Here is a 25,878-nt window from a genome sequence, read left to right on the forward strand (position 1 = left end):
ACCTGCGCCAACTAGATGAGCTTAGCAAAAAAGAAACAGTGTCTGCCATCGAGCTGTGCTATAGTATTTTGGTGGAATAAAAACACATGATAGTTTAACATAAATACTTATATGTATCTAATAAAAATTTCAATATTTTAGTGACCCTCACATGGTGTTAGTCGCGGTTAAGCACCGGTAAGAAGTGTGGTAGAAATAGAATATACAGAACGTTGCTATCAATTCATTCAGTTCTTTGAACCTGTTCTGCAACTCTACTTTTATCATCGGTGTAATCCTGTCTCCGTCTGTCTTTCCCAAGGATCATGCTCAATGAGAAACGATATATATACGTCCGACCTAGTATTATAACAATCCATTTGATACGTTACGGACCAGTGCCCTGTCTGAACTCATCAATGATTTGCCGTGGAGAACATGGAACAAGTTGGTGCTCAGAACTGAACTAGCAGAAGCACTACTATATAAAGTTGACCCTGCAGCTGTCTAACCACACAACACAATCAATCGAGGGAACACACCAGTACTGTAGCAGCAACCAAGAAGAAGTAAACGAGCGTTAGAGTTCAGCACTGTTGGGGTAAAATGGCCACTGCAAGAGCTGTAGCCACCATGGCAATTTTCCTCCTGGTGGCCCTCTCCACCTCCCACATCGCGTCCTCGCTCCGCCCAGGTCTCGGTGTGTGCCGTGCAAGTGGCTACCTTCCAGGAAAGTCGGGAAACTGTGAGAAGAGCAACGACCCCGACTGTTGCGAGGATGGCAAGAGCTACCCGCAGTACCACTGCTCGCCACCGGTCACCGCAACCACCAAGGCCGTCTTGACGCTCAACAGCTTCGAGAAGGGCAAGGACGGCGGCGGTCCATCCGAGTGTGACAACGCCTACCACAGCGATGAGGAGATGGTCGTTGCGCTCTCCACTGGCTGGTTCAAGAACATGGTCCGTTGCGGGCACCGCATCAAGATCACCGCCAATGGCAACTCTGTGTATGCCAAGGTGGTGGACAAGTGCGACTCCGTCTATGGCTGCGACGAGGACCACAACTACGAGCCCCCGTGTGCCAACAACATTGTTGACGCGTCTCCTGCAGTGTGGAATGCCTTGGGGCTCGACGAGAACGTTGGCATGGAGGGCATCACCTGGTCCGATGAGTGAGCGTTTGAAGCAAAGGTGAGCGCAGGTTGTTGGTACCACTAGTCGGTCAAGTGTCATGTGTATAATGTTCGCTGTCAGAGAGAAGTCCAGTATATACAGATCCTATACGGGGTGACTTGATCAGATTATGTATATGATGGCGTGATTTTATAAAATAAACAGTGCAACCTATGGTTTAGCACCAGTGAGATGTTCGCGTGTGCTCTTCAAGGCTATAATAGTGAGTAGTGTGGTGTATAAAGAATTGGAAACACATGAGATACCTGAGAAAGTTGTATACTCATTTTCAAGGGTCGCTGAACAAGTATGATAAACTGTTAAAAAGCACATCATTCCACTGAGCAGCTACCAAAGACGGTGAACTCCATAGAAAATATTATGTCTAATGCTACGCAGCATTATATTTCTTGCACGGTTGCATCTAATTACAGCATGTATGCAGCGCAGGAAGAGTGAGATTGCTCCATGACGCAGACTTAACTCCCATAACAATTCACTCAAGTCGAGAGTATCAAGCAAGCAATCAACAAACGGAGCTGCTTAATCAAGGATCAAGGCCGGTCCACATATATACGGGGCTCGGGACAGGAAGACAACAAGGGGCCCTTGATTTTTTTTTTCTTGACACACATGAACTGAAAATATTTTGTATGTCAAAACCAAAGTAAATATTCAGTAGATGGAATAGATTGATCCATTATCTTTGAATGGTAAAACTACCTCTACAATTTATTTATGGACCAAGAGAATTTCAAACATTTACTATATATATTGCCAGTTGCAGTGATTCCTGAAAGAACTACTCGTCCGGTAAAAAATTGTCAACCAATTTTTTTGGGAATTCTACTTGTTCATCTATAGATGTTTTTCCCTATATTTTCATCACTACTACTAGAGAAATGCTTTTGACAAGACATGTCACCATATAAGGCACGTAAAATATGTTCAATACAGATCAGAAAAGCACCTGGATATCATATGGCATAATGTGAATTTGTAAGAATGCCACAATAGTCAGCACAAATGAGAAGCCAACCCCATGAATTGAATTAACGTCTCCCCTTCTCCTAATCTCCTTAATGCTTTGTCAGAACCAATGAAGAGCAGAAGATTATAAGAAGACCTATGCAAGTCAGCAGATCTGAAGGAGTTAGAGTCAGAGATGGAGAGCAAAGCTATTTGAAATAGAATCATTAAACTAAGGAAGAGAATTACAGGGAAGATGCAGATCTCTCTGATTGCAAGGATCGATGATCACCCGTTAATCGCTTTCTGTGCCCTTGGAATCTGAAAGACAACGGTTCATGGATTGTGAATTTAGGATAAGTTGGGAGGAGAGGAGTCACCGAATACAGAGGAGAACGAGGGACTTGTGGATCCAGTGGAAACCGATTTGACTTCTGCGTGAGTATTGCTCGTATGTCCACCAGTTTAATGGGCTTTACACTTGCACCACTGCACCTTGGGCCCTTTTATATATTTTTTTCTAGATTTCTTCGGCCCGAGAAAAAAACACACTGGGTTCTACTACCTGGGTCGGGGCCCCTACCTCCTTGGGGCCCAGGGCGGGAGCCCCGGTACCCCGGCCTATGGGCCGGCCCTGTCAAGGATCTGAAGAAAGCATGAGGAACTAATAATCTTGGCAATAAGCCATGCTCCAGCGATGACGACTGGCGTCGGGTGCGCCATGTGCGGTCTATGCAGAGCGTGGGCATAGGGATCAGTTGGTCCGGCTGTGTTGAGCGCGTACGAGTGCGTGGCATACACGCGGCCGGGCTATACGGATCACAGTGTGTGGCGCGGTTGCGTGGCAGCTAGCTTTGCGTGTGATGTGCGCATGCATAGAGTTAGTTGTGTGCATGCATAGTTTGTTAGCCAGGCCGTGGGTTAGTGGCCCGTGTGGCGTTCTAGTTGGTTAGTGCGTGGGTGGCCCTGATGTGTGTGGCCGTGTGTTATTTAAGCAGCTGGTAGTCATCGTGAGGATGGTGTGGAGCCGAGCAAGCCATGTAGCCATTGAAAAGATAAGGAAGATTTGGGCGTGCGGGCGCCCACGACGGCGTTCGTGCGCCGGCCCGGAATTTCTTGTGTCTTGTGTCATCTTCTACCTCTAGTCTAGAGAAGGAGAGAGGGCTGCGGTTCCAACATTTGGTATCAGAGCTTGGTGTCTTGGGCGTGCTTGCCATGCCGGAGGCGTGGCAGCGATGGTGGCGCTCGCCGGCAGCTGCGCGACGGAGCTCTGGGCCGTGTGTCGGCACATGGAGGTGGGCGGCGCTGTGGCTGTCATGGCGCGTGGCGGAGGCGGCGGGCGGTGACATCGTACGTGCGGCGACCGCGGAGGCCGGCGAGGCGCTGCGTGGTGGCGCGGCGACGCAGCACGGCGTGGCGACGTTGGAGGCACTGCATGGCGGCATGGAGGCCGCGGCGGTGCAGGGCAATAAGCCGCGGCGGCGAGCCGGGCGCGACCAGTGCATGTTATGGGTGCGCATTGGACGCGTTGGGCGCGCTGGGACCGCGGGCGCGCGTACGAGCGTGTGGTTGACGTTGGGAGGAGGCGTATGTCGCCGTTGTGCTTGAGTCCGTGCTCGAGGTCGGCTACATCCTTCCGGCGTTTGTCGCTAGCGGCTGCCATGGCAAACGCGGAGGCGGCGCGTGGTGAGCGTCTGGTGCGGTCGGGCTCGTCGGGCACGCCGGATGCGCGCGGGACGGGCGGGACGCACTGGTGTGGTCGGACTCGTCGGGCGCGTCAGGTACACGCGGGATGTGCGGACGCACTGGGGCGTCGGGCGCCTCGTGTGCGCGCGGGACGTGCGGGGTGCAGAGGGACGCCAGACGTGTGTCACCGGAGTCGTCCGTGGCGGTGCGACCGGCATCGTTGCGCCAGGTCGGATCCGCGGGCTGGGCCACGCTCGTGACGACGACAACGACAGGAGTTGCAACAACTTCGGCGACGACGAGGTCATGGCTTAGGGGGTGACTGTTGGCAATAAGCCATGCTCCAGCGATGACGACTGGCGTCGGGTGCGCCATGTGCGGTCTATGCAGGGCGTGGGCATAGGGATCAGTTGGTCCGGCTGTGTTGAGCGCATACGAGTGCGTGGCATACGCGCGGCCGGGCTATACGGATCACAGTGTGTGGCGCGGTTGCGTGGTAGCTAGCTTTGCGTGTGATGTGCGCATGCATAGAGTTAGTTGTGTGCATGCATAGTTTGTTAGCCAGGCCGTGGGTTAGTGGCCCGTGTGGCGTTTTAGTTGGTTAGTGCGTGGGTGGCCCTGATGTGTGTAGCCGTGTGTTATTTAAGCAGCTGGTAGTCACCGTGAGGATGGTGTGGAGCCGAGCCAGCCATGTAGCCATTGAAAAGATAATGAAGATTTGGGCGTGCAGGCGCCCACGGCGGCGTTCGTGCGCCGGCCCGGAATTTCTTGTGTCTTGTATCTTCTTCTATCTGTAGTCTAGAAAAGGAGAGAGGGCTGTTGTTCCAACAAATAATACATACTTTTTGATGCTTAATGTTTCAGTAAGGCAACTAAATGTGCAATCAAGATGATTCCATGGTTTCATAATGTTACAAGCGCTCAACTCAGGCATGATACCGGAGTGGTGGAACAGTATGATGGTGGCCCTTGTCCCGAAAATTAACAACATCGGACGCTAAGTAGTTTCCGCCAATATCTTTGTAATTTAGTTTACATAGTTATCTTAGAAATGTTGCTTAATCATTCGAAGAGTATGCTGCCCGGGATACTTTCGCCAATGTAGAGCACTTTCATTTCAGGGTGCATGACTACGGAAATTATTTTGATGCCATATGAGTATTGCTTCAAAGAACAAAAATAAAAGGGAAGTTTGGTCAATGTGATGGCAAATTGTTGTGACAGACTACCGAATATAACTACATAAACTAAACCACATAGGTGTCGTAATTTCTCAAAGTTCTTCTATGTCTACTTCCTAGAGTGTTGTGAGAGACTAAACTGGATAGATTTCCAAATTGCTGAAAGTTTTGGGCGTTTAAGATGTTCGGGGCGAACATGCTTTTTCTTCTTCCGTCTTTTGTTTTCCCCCGGTTTTCTTTTCGGTTGATTACGTTGGGGTGTCCCGATGTGCTCTAAGGACACAACATCATCGATCTTTATATTGCCCGTGTTGAGTGCCACCAGCCGCCATCTCCTGGGAAAGCAGGACGCCGATGAGGCACCACCGAGCGTGCAGCCGGTGCTGCTGTGCCGCCACAATCAGATGGACTGGGCCCGCGTCACTCACGTCGCTTGTGGCAGCAAGGTCTTAACGCGCCGACGCATGCACATCCATTGTTGTTTATCCGTGGTTGGGAAGACGAGGTGAAGATTGGATCTCCCGAGGTGGAGGCCAGCGTTGCCGCCACGACCAACGTACAGAGGAGAGGCTCAAGGTTGCGGCTAGAATCACCGACCAGGAAAATCCGGATCGAGCGGTTCACCTGGCACTACTAGGAAAGGGCTATAGATAGGATTGATACTAATGGCGCACCAGGAAAGTAGTGCGCCACTACTATATACTAGTGGCGTACCTGTTGGTGATGCGCCATTATTGTGGAAGACACTAATGGCGCACCAGAAACAGGGTGCGCCACTAGTATTAATTTTTTTCCATTTTTCCATACATACTAATGGCGCATCAGGTCGACAATGCGCCATTACTAGTTCTAACTAGTAATGGCGCACCAGGCATAGAGTGCGCCATTACTGTAATATTTTCTTATTCTTTTGTTTGCAAAACTACTAATGGCGCACCGTTTCACAGTGCGCCATACCTAGTTTAAACTAGTAATGGCGCTCTATTACACGGTGCGTCATTAGTATATATATTTATATTTTTTACTTTTTTGCAAAATTTCTGATGGCGCATCATCTGCAGGTGCGCCATTACTAACCAGGGTTACTAATGGCGCATTTCCTTGTGGTGCGCCATTAGTAACCTGTGACCCCAACAAGATATTTTGGACAGCCCCACATCTACCCACTCACTTTCCCCACTTCATTCCCTCCACCTCCTTCTCCAAGCTTTGGGCTGCCTCCTCCTCCTCACCTCATTTCCACCATAGATTCATCAAAATTAAGTGGTGAAATTACCTTTTTTTGATAGGTAAGTAAGGGGAAAGCTATCTTCATGATGTAGATCTACTTTTTTTCTCCCTAGCTCGCTCCAACAACGTGCACATGCACTTTTTGTGGCCTAGCTAGATCTATATATGTTTGTGGTGTTGCATGCGTTTGTGGTGTTGCATATATGTTTGTGTTTGAAGGTACCGGTATTTGAAATGCGATAGTTGCCAATATTTTGCCGGAATGTTTTGATTCATATCCGTTTCGGCGAGAATTTTGGCACTATGCATTCTTTTTGGTCCTATTTTTAGGGAAGGTCATGCCAAATTTTTCCTTGGTTCTAAAATATCGTTTTGCTCTACCCTGCAGGCGACCATGGTCTGCACGATGACTGAAGGCATCGTGAATAGGTTTTTGAGCTCCGCGAAGGCCGAGATGCTTCAAAAGAACGAGACGGAGATAAGATGTCCGTGTCGAAGATGCAAGCTGAAGAGCCTTATTGCGGACCCGGATTCCGGGCAGGTGCGGGACCACCTGCTCTTGCGTGATTTCATGGATGGCTATCGGTGGCAAGGTGATGAAGATGACTATGAAGTCGTCCATGGCCGGGGCCGGGCAAGAAATGAGGAAGGGCAACAAGACAAGTACCACCGCGGCGAGGGCGAGTGAGAAGACGAAGAATCTCCAGGACATGATCACGACGGTGATGCTGTACACAGTCATCATGTAGAAGATGTCGTACATGATGATGAGGAAGATCAAGACGAAGGGCATGATCATGAAGATGAAGATGCCGGAGCAGACGACGATGGAGGCTGGGTGCAGGACCCTCATATTCAAGAGCTGCTTCTCAAGCAGATGGATAACACAAGAGCTGCCGCCCGAGTGAAAGCCAAGCTGGATCAACTGGAGATAGACGCGGTTACTCCATTGTATGAAGGATGCAGGACCAAGGATACCCGCTTGAAAGTAACGCTCATGGCTCTAGAGATGAAGGTAAAACACAAAATGACCGATGCATGCTTCGACGAGAACATGTCATTCTGGCACGAACGTCTTCCCAAGGGGAATAAGTGCCCGACCAGTTTCGAGGAGGCGAAGAAAATCGTGTGTCCTCTGGATTTACCGCACGTGAAATACCATGTGTGCATGAACAATTGTATCATTTATCGGGACGAGCACGCGGAATCTACCATATGTCCGGTGTGCGGCGTCACTCGATACAAGAAGAGGAAGAAAGCTCCTCGAAAATCGGTGTGGTACTTTCCGGTCACTCCTCGTCTGCAGCGGTATTTCGCGGACCCTAAGGTAGCAAAGCTCCTGCGTTGGCACGTGGATAGGGAGGAGAAGAAGCGGAAAGATGACGGAAATGATCCGGAGATAAATAAAAAAGACAAGATGCTGAGTCACCCTAAGGATGCGAGCCAGTGGCAAGCGTTGAACTTCGAATACCCAGAATTTGAGAAGGATCCAAGGAACATCTTGCTGGGCGCGAGCACCGATGGAGTCAATCCGTTTGGCAGCCAGAGAAGCACACATAGCACCTGGTCTGTGTTTGTGTGGATGTACAACCTTCCCCCCTGGTTGTGCATGAAGAGAAAGTACATTCACATGAGTATGCTAATTGAAGGGCCGAAACAACCAGGGAACGACATCAATCTATATCCGGGGCTGTTGAAGGAGGAGCTAGACACGCTGTGGAAAACGTCAGCCAATACGTGGGACGCCGCAGAGAAAGAATATTTCCCTATGAGAGCCGCACTGCTCATGACGGTGCACGACTATCTCGGTTACGGATATCTCGCGGGGCAGGTAGTCCACGGATTTTCTGGATGCGTAAGGTGCATGGATGACACAACGTATCGCCAGCTAGATAGAGATCCCGGGTCTTCGAAAACCGTGTTCATGGGACATCGAAGGTGGCTTCGCGACGATGACCCGTGGAAGAAACGCGAGGATCTGTTCCATGGTGAAACCGAACCCCGAAAACGCCCGTGTACGAGGAGCGGCGAGGAAATAGACGAGCTGTTGAAAAATTGGAAAGACTGCCCACTGCCGGGAAAGAAACAAAAGGCGCCAGAGCCGGGAAAGAAGCGAAAGGCACCAGAGCCGCTGCTGAAGGTATGGAAAACGAGGTCTGTTTTCTGGGACTTGCCGAACTGGAAGATCCACCGTGTGCCTCACAGCCTTGATGTCATGCATATCACGAAGAACGTGTGCGAGAGTCTGCTTGGTACCCTGCTCAACATGCCAGAGAGGACTAAAGATGGGCCGAAAGCAAGGGCAGACTTGAAATCAATGGGCATCAGGCAGGAGCTTCACGCTAATGATGATGATGATGATGATGATGATGAGGCGAAGCAGGACACAGAAAGTCATCGCAAAGGCAAAAAGGCCAAGAAGACCGGAAATGACTACTCTTCCGCGTGCTTCACTCTAAGTCAGGAGGAGATCGAGCAGTTTTTCACCTACTTCCTAGGAGTAAAACTTCCTTACGGTTACGCGGGGAAGATAAGCAGATACCTAGACCCAGCGAAGCATAAGTTCAGTGGGATGAAGTCTCACGACTGTCACGTGCTGATGACGCAGATACTTCCAGTTGCAATCCGTGGGATCATGGACGCGCACGTCCATGAAACGCTATTTGGCCTATGCAACTTTTTCGACGTCATCTCTCGGAAGTCAATTGGCGTGAGGCAACTCAGAAGGCTACATGAAGAGATCGTGGTGATACTATGCGAGCTTGAGATGTACTTCCCACCCGCATTCTTCGACGTTATGGTGCATCTGCTGGTCCATATCGTGGAGGATATCATCCAACTCGGGCCGACGTAACTGCACAGCGTGATGCCATTCGAAAAGATGAACGGTGTCATCAAAGGATACGTTCGCAACATGTCACGTCCAGAGGGAAGTATAGCCAGGGGCTTTCTGACCGAAGAGTGCATCTCCTACTGCACGAATTATCTAGGCATCGAGAACCCCATTGGTCTGCCCATCAACAGGCACCTCGGTAGGCTCGCTGGATGGGGTCACCGTGAGGGTCGCCGCGAAATGCATGTCGACTTCGAGGGTCGACTCGCCGACTTTGAAAGAGCAAACCTAGTCGCGCTACAACACATAGACGTGGTCGATCCTTGGGTGGTAGAGCACAAAACGTTTATTCAGAAGACGTACAATGACCGAGGCCAACAGAGGACGGACGGAGATATACTCAATGGGCACAACTCATGTTTCACGCGTTGGTTCAAGCAGAAGCTTCTGTCGTACCCTTTACATGAGGATTCTTCCACGGAAGAACAACTCATATTCGCCTTGTCACAGGGCGCCGAGCACAACCTGATGACCTATGAGGCGTACGATATCAACGGCTACACATTCTACACCGAGGACAAGGACATGAAGAGCGATGGTTATCAGAACTCCGGGGTAACGATGGAATCCTACACCGGTAACGACAAGGACAGATACTACGGAAGGATCGAGGAGATCTGGGAGCTGAGCTACGCTGGAGAGAAGGTCCCGATGTTCCGTGTCGGATGGGCCAAGAGCGTCCTAAAAGAAGACCGGTATTTCACCACCATGGTTATACCCGAAGCCAAATCCAAGACCGCGGGCGCAAACGTCACCGTGAAAAATGAGCCATGGGTACTGGCTTCACAAGTGGACCAATGCTTCTTCATTACCGATCCGTCAAAGCCCAGTCGTGTTGTCGTGAGGAGAGGCAAAAGGAAGATCATCGGAATGGATGGAGTAGCCAATGAGCAAGACTTCGACAAGTACGGCGACCCGAAGATCGAACATGACGACGACGACGAAGTAGCAGCATACACCACAAGAAGAAGCAGGACCACCCTACCTAAAGCACGTCCGTTCCACAGAAGAACTCCATTTGCGAAAAAGAAGGGCAAGAAGATTGTGAACAGATAGCTAGCTAAGATCGATTGTATCTAAATTGTAGCCTTCATTTCTCGGGCACTTTTTGATATCATGAATATTTCATGGGCACTTTTTGAATTCATGAATATTTTTTCAAATTTGATGATATTTTTTCATATTCAATATTTTCCCCCGCTATACCGCCGCCGACGACCCCCCGCACCCTCCCCCACTCCACCGCCGTCGACGACCCACCGCACCCTCCCTCGCTCCACCGCAGCCGCCGACACCCCACACCTTCCCCCGGCCCGCTCCACCACCGCCGCCGACACCCGCACCCTCCCCCACTTTTTGAAGATATTTTCAAAAGACAATTGATGATATTTGATGATATCTTCTGTTCTAGTCCTCATGAAAATAACAAATTTGATAAAAAACAAATTATTAGATGCAACAAGAAATAATGAAAAAAAATGTTACTAATGGCGCACCAGAGGAGGGTGCGCCATTGCTTTCAGAAAAAAAATTACTAATGGCGCATCAGAGGAGGGTGCGCCATTGCTGTCAGAAAAAAAGATGGTCACGGTTTACATGTCCGTCGAATTCGACACGAATTCATCAAGTTGATAAATTTTCAGCCTCAACTGGCCCCAAGGGAAAAAAAGATGTCTTGCCTAACTTAATACTCCTGACCTAATGAATATGAAAAAGTATTAAAATCAACCGGCTAATCTATCACAGACGTAAACCGCTCAGCATATGTCCCTGGCCCATCCACCGCTTCCCCTCCAGCGCCACGACCTTATCTCTTCGCGTCATCTCTCCTCCACACATTTCCTTCCCCATCTCTGTTTGCCCTCGCTCGAGACAGGAGCTCCCATGTCATCTGTTGAGTGGACCGGGGGCTACGCCGCGCGTACCTAGGGTTCGTCCGCCGGCCGTGTTGGCCGGCTGCCCTAGAGAATCTTTTTCCCGATCCTTTGATCCGGGTTTTCTCTCTCTCGCCGATCGCTTTGATCGACGTCTACTCTTTGGTTTTCCGATCTAAGATCGGTTTGCATCGTCCGGCACCGTCCGTCGACCTTTTCGCGCCTCTACTTCGACATCGGTTGCAACTACACCGGCCTCATCTTCAACTATGCGGCCAGATGCCACACACGGTGTCCCAAGGGACGTCCATATACGCACTTCCATTTGTTGTCCATTTCTGTCGGTCGTCGTCTCCTGATCTGATTGGGATCCTTCCATCAACCCCGCCTCCATCCACCCGGATCAGTTGCTGCTTGGCGTCCAGGCTTCATGTTGGACGGCCGGCCGCTCGCGCAGTGATGCGTTGGTCTGCTAACCATCACGCACACCAACTGCTGCCTCCTGTGAATCAAAGCATCCGCATGCACTTCATGTACTGGAGTACAAAGCCCAAGCTAGCTTCACATATGTGCGCCATCGATATAGGCTTGTCATCATCACCAGGCGATCCGGTACATCATCATCGACATCGCGCGTGTCCGGATTGATCACCCGTTCGCCCGTGATCCATCTCATCCATGCCGTGCAACTGACCTGACCAGTTGCTTGCGCGCGTCTCTGCAGGTCCCGTGAAGATTGTCCCGAGTATCGCGCGCTTCTCCGCCGAACGAGCATCGGGCTGCCGCTGCGTCGTCCCGTCGGGCCGCAGCGCCGCTGCCCCGTGGTTCTTCTCACGGCTGCATCGACTCATGCATCGCCGCTGCGTCGCCTCTTCGGATTGTAGTGCCGCAATACGCGGTCCCCGCCGCCGCTTCGAGGCCGTCCCCGCGGCTGCACCGACTCGCCTGCCGTCGCTGCGTCGCCCCTTCGGGCCGTAGCGCCGCGGCCCGCGGTCCACTCCGCCATCACCGTGCGTCGACCTTCCGTGGTATGCGCCGCGCCATCTCCCTTGGCGCGGGAACGCCACCGTCCGCGCCGGTGTTCGTCACGCTGTCAGGGTTCTTCGCCTACTTCGAGCACCGCCGCCGCTGCTCTTCTTTCGCGGCCGCCGCCGCCGCCCGTCCACCCCTTCATCTTCGTCCAAGCACCAACCGTCTCCAGCGTCGTCGTCATCTACCCCGACCACTTCGTCTACTCCGACCATCGTTGGTGACATTGGCCCCGCGCTGATGGACACCGCAATCATCGTCGAGTTCTTCTCTGCTGGCCCCTCCGATTTCTCCGACATGGCGTATAGCTTGTGCAGGTCCCTCGTCTACGCATGCCCGGTGCCGGCAACACCAATGTGTGCCTTCATCCACGACGTGTCCCCGGGCCTGGCAAGCCTGGTCGGCGCTTCGTCAACTTCGTCTTCGTCCGTCTACGCATGCCCGGTGCTGCCAACACCGACGTGTGCCTTTGTCTATGACGTGTCCCCGGGTTTGGCAAACCCGATGCGACGCCTCGTCAACATCGTCTTCTTCCTGGCGCACCACTACTTTGACACCACTGCGCCCATGACTAACTCAGCACCTCCTTGCGCCCGCGGCTCCAAGCGACTCCTCGACACCGGCTACCCCGACTCGACATCGACCACGGCGTTCTTCGCACGCAACCTCGACCACGGCTACACCACCTATGCTCTCGGCTACTTCGACAAGCACAAAGGGCTGCCACCTTGCTTGAGCAACCTCGTGGGTTTCCACTCCAGCCACGACTTCCGTGATGCATTGACCGTTATGACTGGGGGGGGGGGGTGTCCGTCGGCTTGCTTTCAGATTCTTCTCCAGTCTCACCGTCTGCGTCGCTACTATTGTGACTGCGGGGGGATGTTGAGTATATTGATTATTAGGAAAGACGAGATAGACTAGGATTTATTCTGGTTTGTCTTGTGCTCCAAGTAGATCATTGTACTCCTATATATATGTCCACGAGGCTCAAACAATACAACGAACTATTCCACCAAATCCCTCTCTCCCTTCTAACAGCATCGTCGCTCCGCACCGCTGCTGTGAGCGGCAGCACGCACCACCAGCCACATCCATGCCGCAAACGAAGGCGATGAAGACCCGCACGCATCGCCATGGAACTGCAACCTTGCACGAGGCGACGCTCTATTGTGAAGCAACACACACGCGGGAGGCAGATCACTCATTTTTGTGCTGCCGGAGATGTGATACGGGGCTCGTCGGTGACTGTCGGTGCTACAACGCAACAACGCGTCCACGACCGCGAGCTGCAACGCAACAACTCATTGACGACCGTCGTGCTACTTCGGAACCGTTGTCGGTGCTGTGATGCAACCTTGGTGTCGCTACTGGCGCTACAATCGCCACCGGCTATGCTGCAATGGAGCGCTCGCCGGTGCCTCCCCTGTGCTCCGATGCAGCACTCGCGCGATGAGTTTCCCGAGTCCCCGGTGCCTCGTTGCAGCATCGCCGTGGCTCAATGCAGTGTCTTCGGCGGCTCTCGAGGGCAAGCTTGGTGCTGCAACGGCGTGATGATGCACGCCGGAGCAGCGGAGCTACACTGCAACACTCCGGCGGGCTAGCGAGCGGAGCTCCAGTGCAACGGAGCATGGTGATGCGCGCAGGGCGGCGGAGCTGCGGTGCAACACTCAGGCGGGGCCGCGGAGCTGTAGTAGAACAGGGCATGGTGATGCACGCAGGGTGGCGATCCGCGTGTCCTGTCGATGGTGATGCGGCTGCACGTTGCAGCGTGATGCGTTGACCGGATCCAATGGATGGCGAGCGTTGGATCCGACGGCCTAGGACCCGAGTGATTTCAGCGGCCAATAAATATATGAAAAACAAATTATATGTGGCATTTTATATCGGGGCAGATTTTGGACAGGCTAGTATGTTTGGAAGAGGAAGTCCACCGTATCTATAAGGTGAAAATAAAAATGGCGAAAATATGCGTTGCACCAGCAAGGAACTGCACCTCTGGTGGTAGGATTATATATGTTATCCCCAAGTTGTACATTTTATTCCTTCTCGTGGTACCATTTTCAAGAACGCATGAATAAGACACGCACGTACGTGGCTCTTTAGCAAGGACAAGGGAAGAAGCCTTGCACTCACCGCGACCACCACGGCCGTCTTGACGCTCAAAAGCTTCGAGAGGGGCAAGGACGGCGGCGGTCCGTCAGAGTGTGACAACGCCTACCATAGCGACAAGGAGATGGTAGTCGCGCTCTCCACTGGCTGGTTCAAGAACATGGCCCGTTGCGGGCACTGCATCAAGATCACCGCCAATGGCAAGTCTGTGTATGCCAAGGTGGTGGACGAGTGTAACTTCATCTATGGCTGCGACGACGACCACAACTACGAGCCGCCTGAAGGAAATATGCCCTAGAGGCAATAATAAAATTATTATTTATTTCCTTATATCATGATAAATGTTTATTATTCATGCTAGAATTGTATTAACCGGAAACATAATACATGTGTGAATACATAGACAAACAAAGTGTCACTAGTATGCCTCTACTTGACTAGCTCATTGATCAAAGATGGTTATGTTTGCTAACCATAGACATGAGTTGTCATTTGATTAACGGGATCACATCATTAGGAGAATGATGTGATTGACTTGATCCATTCTGTTAGCTTAGCACTTGATCGTTTAGTTTGTTGCTATTGCTTTCTTCATGACTTATACATGTTCCTATGACTATGACATTATGCAACTCCCGTTTATTGGAGGAACACTTTGTGTGCTATCAAACGTCACAACGTAACTGGGTGATTATAAAGGTGCTCTACAGGTGTCTCCGAAGGTACTTGTTGGGTTGGCGTATTTCGAGATTAGGATTTGTCACTCCGATTGTCGGAGAGGTATCTCTGGGCCCTCTCGGTAATGCACATCACCCGAGCCTTGCAAGCATTGCAAGTAATGAGTTAGTTGCGAGGTGATGTATTACGGAATGAGTAAAGAGACTTGCCGGTAACGAGATTGAACTAGGTATTGAGATGCCGACGATCGAATCTCGGGCAAGTAACATACCGATGACAAAGGGAACAACGTATGTTGTTATGCGGTCTGACCGATAAAGATCTTCATAGAATATGTAGGAGCCAATATGAGCATCCAGGTTCCGCTATTATTTATTGACCGGACACGTGTCTCGGTCATGTCTACATTGTTCTTGAAACCGTAGGGTCCGCACGCTTAACGTTACGATGACAGTTTCATTATGAGTTTATATGTTTTGATGTCCCGAAGGTTGTTCGGAGTCCCAGATGTGATCACGGACATGATGAGGAGTCTCGAAATGGTTGAGACATAAAGATTGATATATTGGAAGCCTATGTTTGGACATCGGAAGTGTTCCGGATGAAATCGGCATTTTACCGGAGTACCGGGAGGTTACCGGAACCCCCGGTAACCTAATGGGCCTTAATGGGCCTAGTGGAGGAAGTAGAGAGGAGGCCAAGGGTCAGTCGCGCACCCCTCCCCCCCAAGTCCGAATTGGACAAGGAGGGGGACAAGGAGAGGTTGATGAAGATCCAGCAGCACGACAGCGTGGTGGTGGATGCAGCAATCACCGCAGCAGGGCTTCGCCGTTCTTCTGCGAGAGGGAGAGGTGTATCAGGGGAGAGGGAGGCGCCAAGAGTCAAGGTTGCGGCTGCCCCTCCGTCCCCCCCTTTATATAGGCTCCCCTAGGTGGGGCGCCGGCCCTAGGAGATGGGATCTCCTAGGGGGGGCGGCGGCCAAGGGGTGGAGTGCCCCCCAAGCCAGGTGGGGCGCCCCCACCCCCCACCCTAGGGTTCCCAACCCTAGGAGCATGGGGTGGGCCAAAGGGGGTGCACCAGCCCACTATGGGCTGGTTTCCCTCCCCACTTTAGCTCATGGGGCCCTCCGGGATGGGTGGCCCCACCCGGTGGACCCCCGGGACCCTTCCGGTGGTCCCGGTACAATACCGGTGACCCCCGAAACTCTCCCGATGGCCGAAACTGCATATCTCTACAACCCTAGCGTCACCGAACCTTAAGTGTGTAGACCCTACGGGTTCGGGAGACTTGTAGACATGACCAAGACGGCTCTCCGGTCAATAACCAACAGCGGGATCTGGATACCCATGTTGGCTCCCACATTCTCCTCGATGATCTCATCGGATGAACCACGATGTCGAGGATTCAAGCAACCCCGTATACAATTCCTTTTGTCAATCGGTACGTTATTTGCCCGAGATTCGATCGTCGGTATCCCAATACCTCATTCAATCTCGTTACCGGCAAGTCACTTTACTCGTACCGTAATGCATGATCCCGTGACCAGACACTTGGTCACTTTGAGCTCATTTTGAGTGACAAATCCCAGTCTTGATCCGTGTCAACCCAACAGACACTTTCGGAGATACCCGTAGTATACCTTTATAGTCACCCAGTTACGTTGTGACGTTTGGTACACCCAAAGCACTCCTACGGCATCCGGGAATTACACGATCTCATGGTCTAAGGAAAAGATACTTGACATTGGAAAAACTCTAGCAAACGAATTATACGATCTTGTGCTATGTTTAGGATTGGGTATTGTCCATCAAATCATTCTCCTAATGATGTGATCTCGTTATCAATGACATCCAATGTCCATAGTCAGAAAACCATGACTATATGTTGATCAACGAGCTAGTCAACTAGGGGCTTACTAGGGACATGTTGGTGTCTATGTATTCACACATGTATTACGATTTCCGGATAACACAATTATAGCATGAATAAAAAACAATTATCATGAACAAGGAAATATAATAATAATCCTTTTATTATTGCCTCTAGGGCATATTTCCAATAGTCTCCCACTTGCACTAGAGTCAATAATCTAGTTACATTGTGATGAATCGAACACCCATGGAATTCTGGTGTTGATCATGTTTTGCTCTAGGGAGAGGTTTAGTCAACGGATCTGCTACATTCAGGTCCGTATGTATTTTACAAATATCTATGTCTCCATCTTGAACATTTTCACGAATGGAGTTGAAGCGACGCTTCATGTGCCTGGTCTTCTTGTGGAACCTGGGCTCCTTGGCAAGTGCAATAGCTCCAGTGTTGTCACAAAAGAGTTTGATCGGCCCCGACGCATTGGGTATGACTCCTAGGACGGTGATGAACTCCTTCACCCAAATTTTTTCATGCGCTGCCTCCGAGGCTGCCATGTACTCTGCTTCACATGTAGATCCCGCCACGACGCTCTGCTTGCAACTGCACCAGCTTACTGCCCCACCATTCAAAATATACACGTATCCGGTTTGTGACTTAGAGTCATCCAGATCTGTGTCGAAGCTAGCGTCGACGTAACCCTTTACGACGAGCTCTTCGTCACCTCCATAAACGCGAAACATTTCCTTAGTCCTTTTCAGGTACTTCAGGATATTCTTGAACGCTGTCCAGTGTTCCTTACCGGGATTACTTTGGTACCTACCTACCAAACTTACGGCAAGTTTTACATCAGGTCTGCTACACAGCATGGCATACATAATAGACCCTATGGCTGAGGCATAGGGGATGACACTCATCTCTTCTATATCTTCTGCCGTGGTCGGACATTGAGCTGAGCTCAATTTCACACCTTGCAAAACAGGCAAGAACCCCTTCTTAGACTGATCCATATTGAACTTCTTCAATATCTTATCAAGGTATGTGCTTTGTGAAAGACCTATGAGGCGTCTTGATCTATCTCTATAGATCTTGATGCCTAATATATAAGCAGCTTCTCCAAGGTCCTTCATTGAAAAACTCTTATTCAAGTAGGCCTTAATGCTGTCCAAAAGCTCTATATCATTTCCCATCAAAAGTATGTCATCTACGTATAATATGAGAAATGCTACAGAGCTCCCACTCACTTTCTTGTAAACGCAGGCTTCTCCATAAGTCTGCATAAACCCAAATGCTTTGATCATCTCATCAAAGCGAATGTTCCAACTCCGAGATGCTTGCACCAGCCCATAAATCGAGCGTTGGAGCTTGCACACCTTGTCAGCATTCTTAGGATCGACAAAACCTTCCGGCTGCATCATATACAATTCTTCCTTAAGGAAACCATTAAGGAATGCCGTTTTGACGTCCATTTGCCATATCTCATAATCATAGAATGCGGCAATTGCTAACATGATTTGGACGGACTTCAGCTTGCTACCGGTGAGAAAGTCTCATCGTAGTCAACCCCTTGAACTTGTCGATAACCCTTAGCGACAAGCCGAGCTTTATAGATGGTCACATTACCATCCGCGTCTGTCTTCTTCTTAAAGATCCATTTATTTTCTATGGCTCGCCGCTCAACGGGCAAGTCAGTCAAAGTCCATACTTTGTTTTCATACATGGATCCTATCTCGGATTTCATGGCTTCCAGCCATTTGTCGGAATCCGGGCCCGCCATCGCTTCTTCATAGTTCGAAGGTTCACCGTTTTCTAACAACATGATTTCCAAGACAGGATTGCCGTACCATTCTGGTGCGGAACGTGTCCTTGTGGACCTTCGAATTTCAGTAGGAGCTTGATCAGAAGTATCTTGATCATCATCATTAACTTCCTCTCTAATTGGTGCAGGCACCACAGGAATATTTTCCCGAGTTGCGCCATTTTCTGGTTCAAGAGGTAATACTTCATCAAGTTCTACTTTCCTCCCACTAACTTCTTTTGAGAGAAACTCTTTCTCTAGAAAGGATCCATTCTTGGCAACAAAGATCTTGCCTTCGGATCTGAGGTAGAAGGTATACCCAATAGTTTTTTTAGGGTATCCTATGAAGACGCATTTCTCCGACTTGGGTTCGAGATTTTCAAGTTGAAGTTTCTTGACATAAGCATCGCATCCCCAAACTTTTAGAAACGACAGCTTAGGTTTCTTCCCAAACCATAATTCATACGGTGTCATCTCAAAGGATTTCGACGGAGCCCTATTTAAAGTGAATGCGGCAGTCTCTAAAGCATAGCCCCAAAATGATAGCGGTAAATCGGTAAGAGACATCATAGATCACACCATATCTAATAGAGTGCGATTACGACGTTCGGACACACCATTACGCTGAGGTGTTCCAGGCGGCGTGAGTTGTGAAACTATTCCACATTTTCTTAAGTGTGTGCCAAATTCGTGACTCAAGTATTCTCCTCCACGATCTGATCGCAGGAACTTGATTTTCCTGTCACGTTGATTCTCAACCTCACTCTAAAATTCCTTGAACTTTTCAAAGGTCTCAGACTTGTGTTTCATTAAATAGACATACCCATATCTACTCAAGTCATCAGTGAGGGTGAGAACATAACGATAGCCACCGCGAGCCTCAACACTCATTGGACCGCACACATCAGTATGTATGATTTCCAATAAGTTGGTTGCTCGCTCCATTGTTCCCGAGAATGGAGTCTTGGTCATTTTACCCATGAGGCATGGTTCGCATGTGTCAAATGATTCGTAATCAAGAGACTCTAAAAGTCCATCTGCATGGAGCTTCTTCATGCGTTTGACACCTATGTGACCAAGGCGGCAGTGCCACAAGTATGTGGGACTATCGTTATCAACCTTACATCTTTTGGTACTCACACTATGAATATGTGTAGCATTACGCTCGAGATTCATTAAGAATAAACCATTCACCATCCGAGCATGACCATAAAACATTTCTCTCATATAAATAGAACAACCATTATTCTCGGATTTAAATGAGTAGCCATCTCGTATTAAACAAGATCCTGATACAATGTTCATGCTCAAACTTAACGCTCCCCCGTCGGTGGTGGGGCGTGCCCGGGCGCACGTTGGAGGTCGTCCTCGAGTACATCGAGGGCGGCAACACGCCGCGCCTCGAGTACCCCGCTCCCCCGTACTTCTCACGCCGTCGGGGAAGCTCCTGGACCCCGAGGCGCATGGAGACCGGGGGGTCCTCCTCCTCGTTCGGCGGCTCTCCCTGCCTCCACCTCCGCCCCGTCAAGCCGGAGCCCCAGGGCACGCCTGTCAGCGCACGCACCCGCAGCTCCGGCGTCCGCATCGGCGACAACGCCTCCCCCACCGGCCGCTTCGTCCTCGTCGAGCCCAAGCCAGAGCCCGGCCTCCCCTCGGAGTACGAGGAGATAGCCCGGCGCGGCTTCTCCGACGAGGACGCCCTGCGGTGGGCGCGGGACGACTACCTCCGCGACGAGATGGTCCGGCAGCGCCGGGCCCTGGAGGAGATCGCCGCCCGCAAGCGTGGGCGCGAGGACGAGCACGGCATCATGGTCCTCGACAGCGACGACGACGACGACGCCCCCGGACCGTCCAACCCGTCGTGCCAACCGGGGGAGGGATGCAGCAGGGACGGCGGAGGCGTAGGCGGGGGCGACGACGACGACGACGACGACGGCGGTGACTACACGCGGTTCTACAGCCTCCTCGGCATGTAGAACCGCGTGGGCGGGCGGCGAGGGAGACGGCGGGGGTAGCCCGCGGTAGTTTTTCCCTTTTTTTTGTAAAATATGTCTAAATTTGAACGAAGTCGCCGATGTTTGCGTTAAATTTGAGTCGTGTTTGCGCCGTATTTGACTTTTTTAAAAAAACCCGTGGGGGACCGCGACTGGGGGGCATCACGCCCCCAGTGCGCGGTTTAGCGCCGGTGCGTCCTCAGGGGGCGATTTTTTGACCCTCCTGGGAGGCCAACGGCTGGAGATGCCCTGAGAGATGAGACACGGAGATGTGAAACTAAAAACGTTAGGGAATAGGAGACGTCAGGAAAGATGGCAAGCGTGCTCAATGAAGAACAGGATGATCCTGAATAAGTGCAAGTAGCACGACCTTGGTGCAATGTTGAGCTAGCACCCCTTGACTAGTACTCGTGCGCAGAGCCAGGCCAGCTGCCCCATGACGAGCTCCGTCACTCACCCATGGTTGCCGCTGGGGACACATTGAGGAGAGCGCATGTAGGCTGCAGCGTCGTGCTGGTCGAGACTGACGGCACAGTAGGGTCGTGCATCATCGCACTGACGGCCCTCAAGCAGCGCCGCATCAGCCATCACAATCACGGGTCCAGGAGACGTACGGCGCTCGGTCAGTCATTGTTGCCGCTCGAGCATCTTATTCTCCAGCGTCACGACTCACCGCCATGTGTGTGTGCGCCAGTGCGTGGTCGTGGTCGAGGTCGTGGTTGCCGGAGACTAAAGGCTGGAGCACGTCGGAAAACGAGTCGAGAGCGTTGAGGAGAGCAAGACACGCTTTAACAATGGGCATCGTATATAGCTCCCGAGCTGGTCTTGATGCACGATGCGATCATGCGAACAGAGTACACACGGAGCATGCTCCGCTACACCTGCACGCCGGCCGGCATGCTAGGGTTAGCATGTCCTTATCAATGGCGTACTACGCCTTTGGCAGTTATCAAGTTACCGATGTTACATGTCCCTTGCAATCCCACGGAGACGAGCCGGCTAGGGCCCGTGACGGCAAGGATCCGGGAAAACGTAGCCCTGCAGGAAAAAGCGGCAATAAAACTCCTCACCTCATAACCCGACAAGCAAAGGCCGGATAAAAACTCACGCGAGCCAAGCACATCGGTCAGTCAGCTGCGGGCGAGCGCCCACCTACCTGGTCTCTTGCCAGAACTCATGACCGTGTGACCCGCCATCGCGAAAAGTGATCGGATGGCCCTCTTGTACCACCCGGCACGCACCACCCAGCCAGCCGCACGCACATGCCTGACTATCAAGACCGAACCACCCTAGCGCTAGCCGAGGACATCGACAAGTGGGCCCGGCCGGTCTGCCCGGCATGGGGCACCGTGCGAGGGACTGGACCGCGCGGAGAGACCTCGAGAGGCTCTCATGGCACACCATGACAGCACGGATGGCTCGAAGAGCCTCTCAGCCTAGTCCGGTCGTGCCAGCCAGGCAACGGCAATGTCACACGAGCGACATGACCCTGTGGCTTCGGTGCCTCACTCGAGTGTGTGTCTGACGCTGTCTAATGTCGGTGGCCCTAGGCGGTCCACCCATTATTAGACCTCCCAGCCGGGTCACCCCGGTGCGAGCCGTCTTGGCAGATCGAACGCTTGCATCGCCGCTAAAAGGCTCCCGTGGCAAGCCACCCATCAACGGACGCCATCAGGCAGGTCCGGCTAGCCCATCTCGTATGCGACAGAGCGCACGGTTCCCCACGCACGTGCGCACCCGATGCCGCCCAATGATAGTGGCCCCAGGTGTGTTGGGCTATCCACCCGTCCTGGACCTCCTAGCTGGGTTGCCGGGGTCAGAGCCGTCCGGGAAGATCAGATGGCTTGGAACGCACCCGAACTGTTCCCATAGCAAGCCAACGGGCAACATATGGTTAGGAGAGCACTCACTTCAATGAGGAGCCAAGGGAGGCGGGTACTCATCCTTTATAGGAGTAATCCCTGTTCAAGAATTCATCCGATTAATCAGTTAACTTGCCGATTAATCCCTACTCGTAGGGCCATCGAGTAGCCGATAAATTGAAAAATCGTCTGATTAATTGATTAAATGGCCGATTAACTTGCCGACTCGCTGATTAATCCCCTACTTGCCAGCCAACCGAGCAGCTACCAGTTAACGATTTCCTCAACAATGAGAGTAATACAAAAACAAATCTATGATCTTTATGTATTTTCTATCTCTTAATATATTATTTTAGTGTTTTATTTGGCAAATGAATGGCTCTATTTTTTTGATGGAACTATCTCTTGTGCTAGTATAGCTAGCCCATCTCACTTCACGAAAGCGGCCGTGTCCTCCTCCCCCTCGCTCCTCTCGGACTTTGCTAGACTTACGGACAGAGGGCATGGGAAGTAAGCTACGGACTGAGCTGGCAATGTTTAAATGGAAACTGGCGGCAGCGAGACCCACCCTTGAAATCAGCGGGGGAGTGGGATTGGTTAGTGGGGAGCAATCCGTAAGATTCATCAGTATATTGCCCGTAAGTGTAGCATTTTTGCGCTCCTCTCTGCCTCGCCCCAATACACATTTCCTTCACCTCGCTCGACTTCCTATTCAGGCAAACCCTGGCGAGTCCAACACCACGCCTCGCAACGGCCCGCCCCTCTCGCCCCGCTCTACCTTTCTGTTGCATTGATCTTCCCGGAAGGCTTTTGCTCTACCTTTTTATTTGGCAAATATATAGAACTTTTCTAAAAATGAAACTAACCTAAAATTAATGTACTAAATCAGAGAACATATATAGATGAAATTTTTCTAAAAATCTAACTTTTGCATATATGAAAATATATACACAGAGAACATATATACATATATACATTTTTATAAAAACTTTCTATATATGAACATAAAAAACATTTTTGACATCTAAATTTCTTTTATGAACAACTAAAAACGCCCAGCTGCCGACGAGTCGCACCCGCCACCGAGCCGACGGCAAACCAGCGACCAAGGCCCACGCCTGGGCCCAGATCCGGCCGTGCCGCCGCGAACCCATCTGGTCACGCCGCCGCCGTCCCTGGCGACCGCGACGCACCAGACCGCGAAGCCGCCTGCCGCGGGGGAAACAAAATCGCCGAAGCGCCGCCACCACCTACCGCGGGGGACTAGGCTCTGCAGGAGAGAGAACACATACGATGTCAAATGATGGGACACAGTTTTCATGTTCGTGGAATTCGACGCGAATTCATGAAGCTGATAAATTTTCAACCCCAACTGGCCCCAAGGAAAAAAAAGAGATGTCTCACGTAACTTAATTCTCCCGATCTAATAAATATGTGGCATTTTACATCGGTGCAGATTTTGGACAAGCCAGTATGCTTGGAAGAGGAAGTCCCACGTAACTATAGGTGCAAATAAAAATGGCAAAAATATGTGTTGCACCAGCAAGGAACTGCACCTCTCGTGGTAGCATTATCTATGTTCTCCCCAAGTTGTACATTTTATTTCCTTCTGGAGGTATACCATTTTCAAGAACGCATGAATAAGACATGCACGTATGTGGCTTTTCAGTAAGGATAAGGACAAGGGAAAAAGCCTTGCACAAACACGCGATGAGACCTGCGCCAACTAGATGAGCTTAGCAAAAAAGAAACAGTGTCTGCCATCGAGCTGTGCTATAGTATTTTGGTGGAATAAAAACACATGATAGTTTAACATAAATACTTATATGTATCTAATAAAAATTTCAATATTTTAGTGACCCTCACATGGTGTTAGTCGCGGTTAAGCACCGGTAAGAAGTGTGGTAGAAATAGAATATACAGAACGTTGCTATCAATTCATTCAGTTCTTTGAACCTGTTCTGCAACTCTACTTTTATCATCGGTGTAATCCTGTCTCCGTCTGTCTTTCCCAAGGATCATGCTCAACGAGAAACGATATATATACGTCCGACCTAGTATTATAACAATCCATTTGATACGTTACGGACCAGTGCCCTGTCTGAACTCATCAATGATTTGCCGTGGAGAACATGGAACAAGTTGGTGCTCAGAACTGAACTAGCAGAAGCACTACTATATAAAGTTGACCCTGCAGCTGTCTAACCACACAACACAATCAATCGAGGGAACACACCAGTACTGTAGCAGCAACCAAGAAGAAGTAAACGAGCGTTAGAGTTCAGCACTGTTGGGGTAAAATGGCCACTGCAAGAGCTGTAGCCACCATGGCAATTTTCCTCATGGTGGCCCTCTCCACCTCCCACATCGCGTCCTCGCTCCGCCCAGGTCTCGGTGTGTGCCGTGCAAGTGGCTACCTTCCAGGAAAGTCGGGAAACTGTGAGAAGAGCAACGACCCCGACTGTTGCGAGGATGGCAAGAGCTACCCGCAGTACCACTGCTCGCCACCGGTCACCGCAACCACCAAGGCCGTCTTGACGCTCAACAGCTTCGAGAAGGGCAAGGACGGCGGCGGTCCATCCGAGTGTGACAACGCCTACCACAGCGATGAGGAGATGGTCGTTGCGCTCTCCACTGGCTGGTTCAAGAACATGGCCCGTTGCGGGCACCGCATCAAGATCACCGCCAATGGCAACTCTGTGTATGCCAAGGTGGTGGACGAGTGCGACTCCGTCTATGGCTGCGACGAGGACCACAACTACGAGCCCCCGTGTGCCAACAACATTGTTGACGCGTCTCCTGCAGTGTGGAATGCCTTGGGGCTCGACGAGAACGTTGGCATGGAGGGCATCACCTGGTCCGATGAGTGAGCGTTTGAAGCAAAGGTGAGCGCAGGTTGTTGGTACCACTAGTCGGTCAAGTGTCATGTGTATAATGTTCGCTGTCAGAGAGAAGTCCAGTATATACAGATCCTATACGGGGTGACTTGATCAGATTATGTATATGATGGCGTGATTTTATAAAATAAACAGTGCAACCTATGGTTTAGCACCAGTGAGATGTTCGCGTGTGCTCTTCAAGGCTATAATAGTGAGTAGTGTGGTGTATAAAGAATTGGAAACACATGAGATACCTGAGAAAGTTGTATACTCATTTTCAAGGGTCGCTGAACAAGTATGATAAACTGTTAAAAAGCACATCATTCCACTGAGCAGCTACCAAAGACGGTGAACTCCATAGAAAATATTATGTCTAATGCTACGCAGCATTATATTTCTTGCACGGTTGCATCTAATTACAGCATGTATGCAGCGCAGGAAGAGTGAGATTGCTCCATGACGCAGACTTAACTCCCATAACAATTCACTCAAGTCGAGAGTATCAAGCAAGCAATCAACAAACGGAGCTGCTTAATCAAGGATCAAGGCCGGTCCACATATATACGGGGCTCGGGACAGGAAGACAACAAGGGGCCCTTGATTTTTTTTTCTTGACACACATGAACTGAAAATATTTTGTATGTCAAAACCAAAGTAAATATTCAGTAGATGGAATAG

General features: G+C 50.8%; 2 pseudogenes; both read left to right on the top strand.

The window, feature by feature from the left end:
- Positions 1 to 519: 519 nt before the first annotated feature.
- Positions 520 to 1,253, top strand: LOC147963245 (putative ripening-related protein 5 pseudogene; annotated as a pseudogene).
- Positions 1,254 to 24,551: 23,298 nt separating this feature from the next.
- On the top strand, positions 24,552 to 25,321 carry LOC147963246 (putative ripening-related protein 5 pseudogene; annotated as a pseudogene).
- The last annotated feature ends 557 nt before the right edge of the window (positions 25,322 to 25,878 follow it).

The sequence above is a fragment of the Triticum urartu genome, chromosome 6A, assembly GCF_056163025.1.
Source record: "Triticum urartu cultivar PI428250 chromosome 6A, HENAU_Tu73, whole genome shotgun sequence".
Lineage (NCBI taxonomy): Eukaryota > Viridiplantae > Streptophyta > Magnoliopsida > Poales > Poaceae > Triticum > Triticum urartu.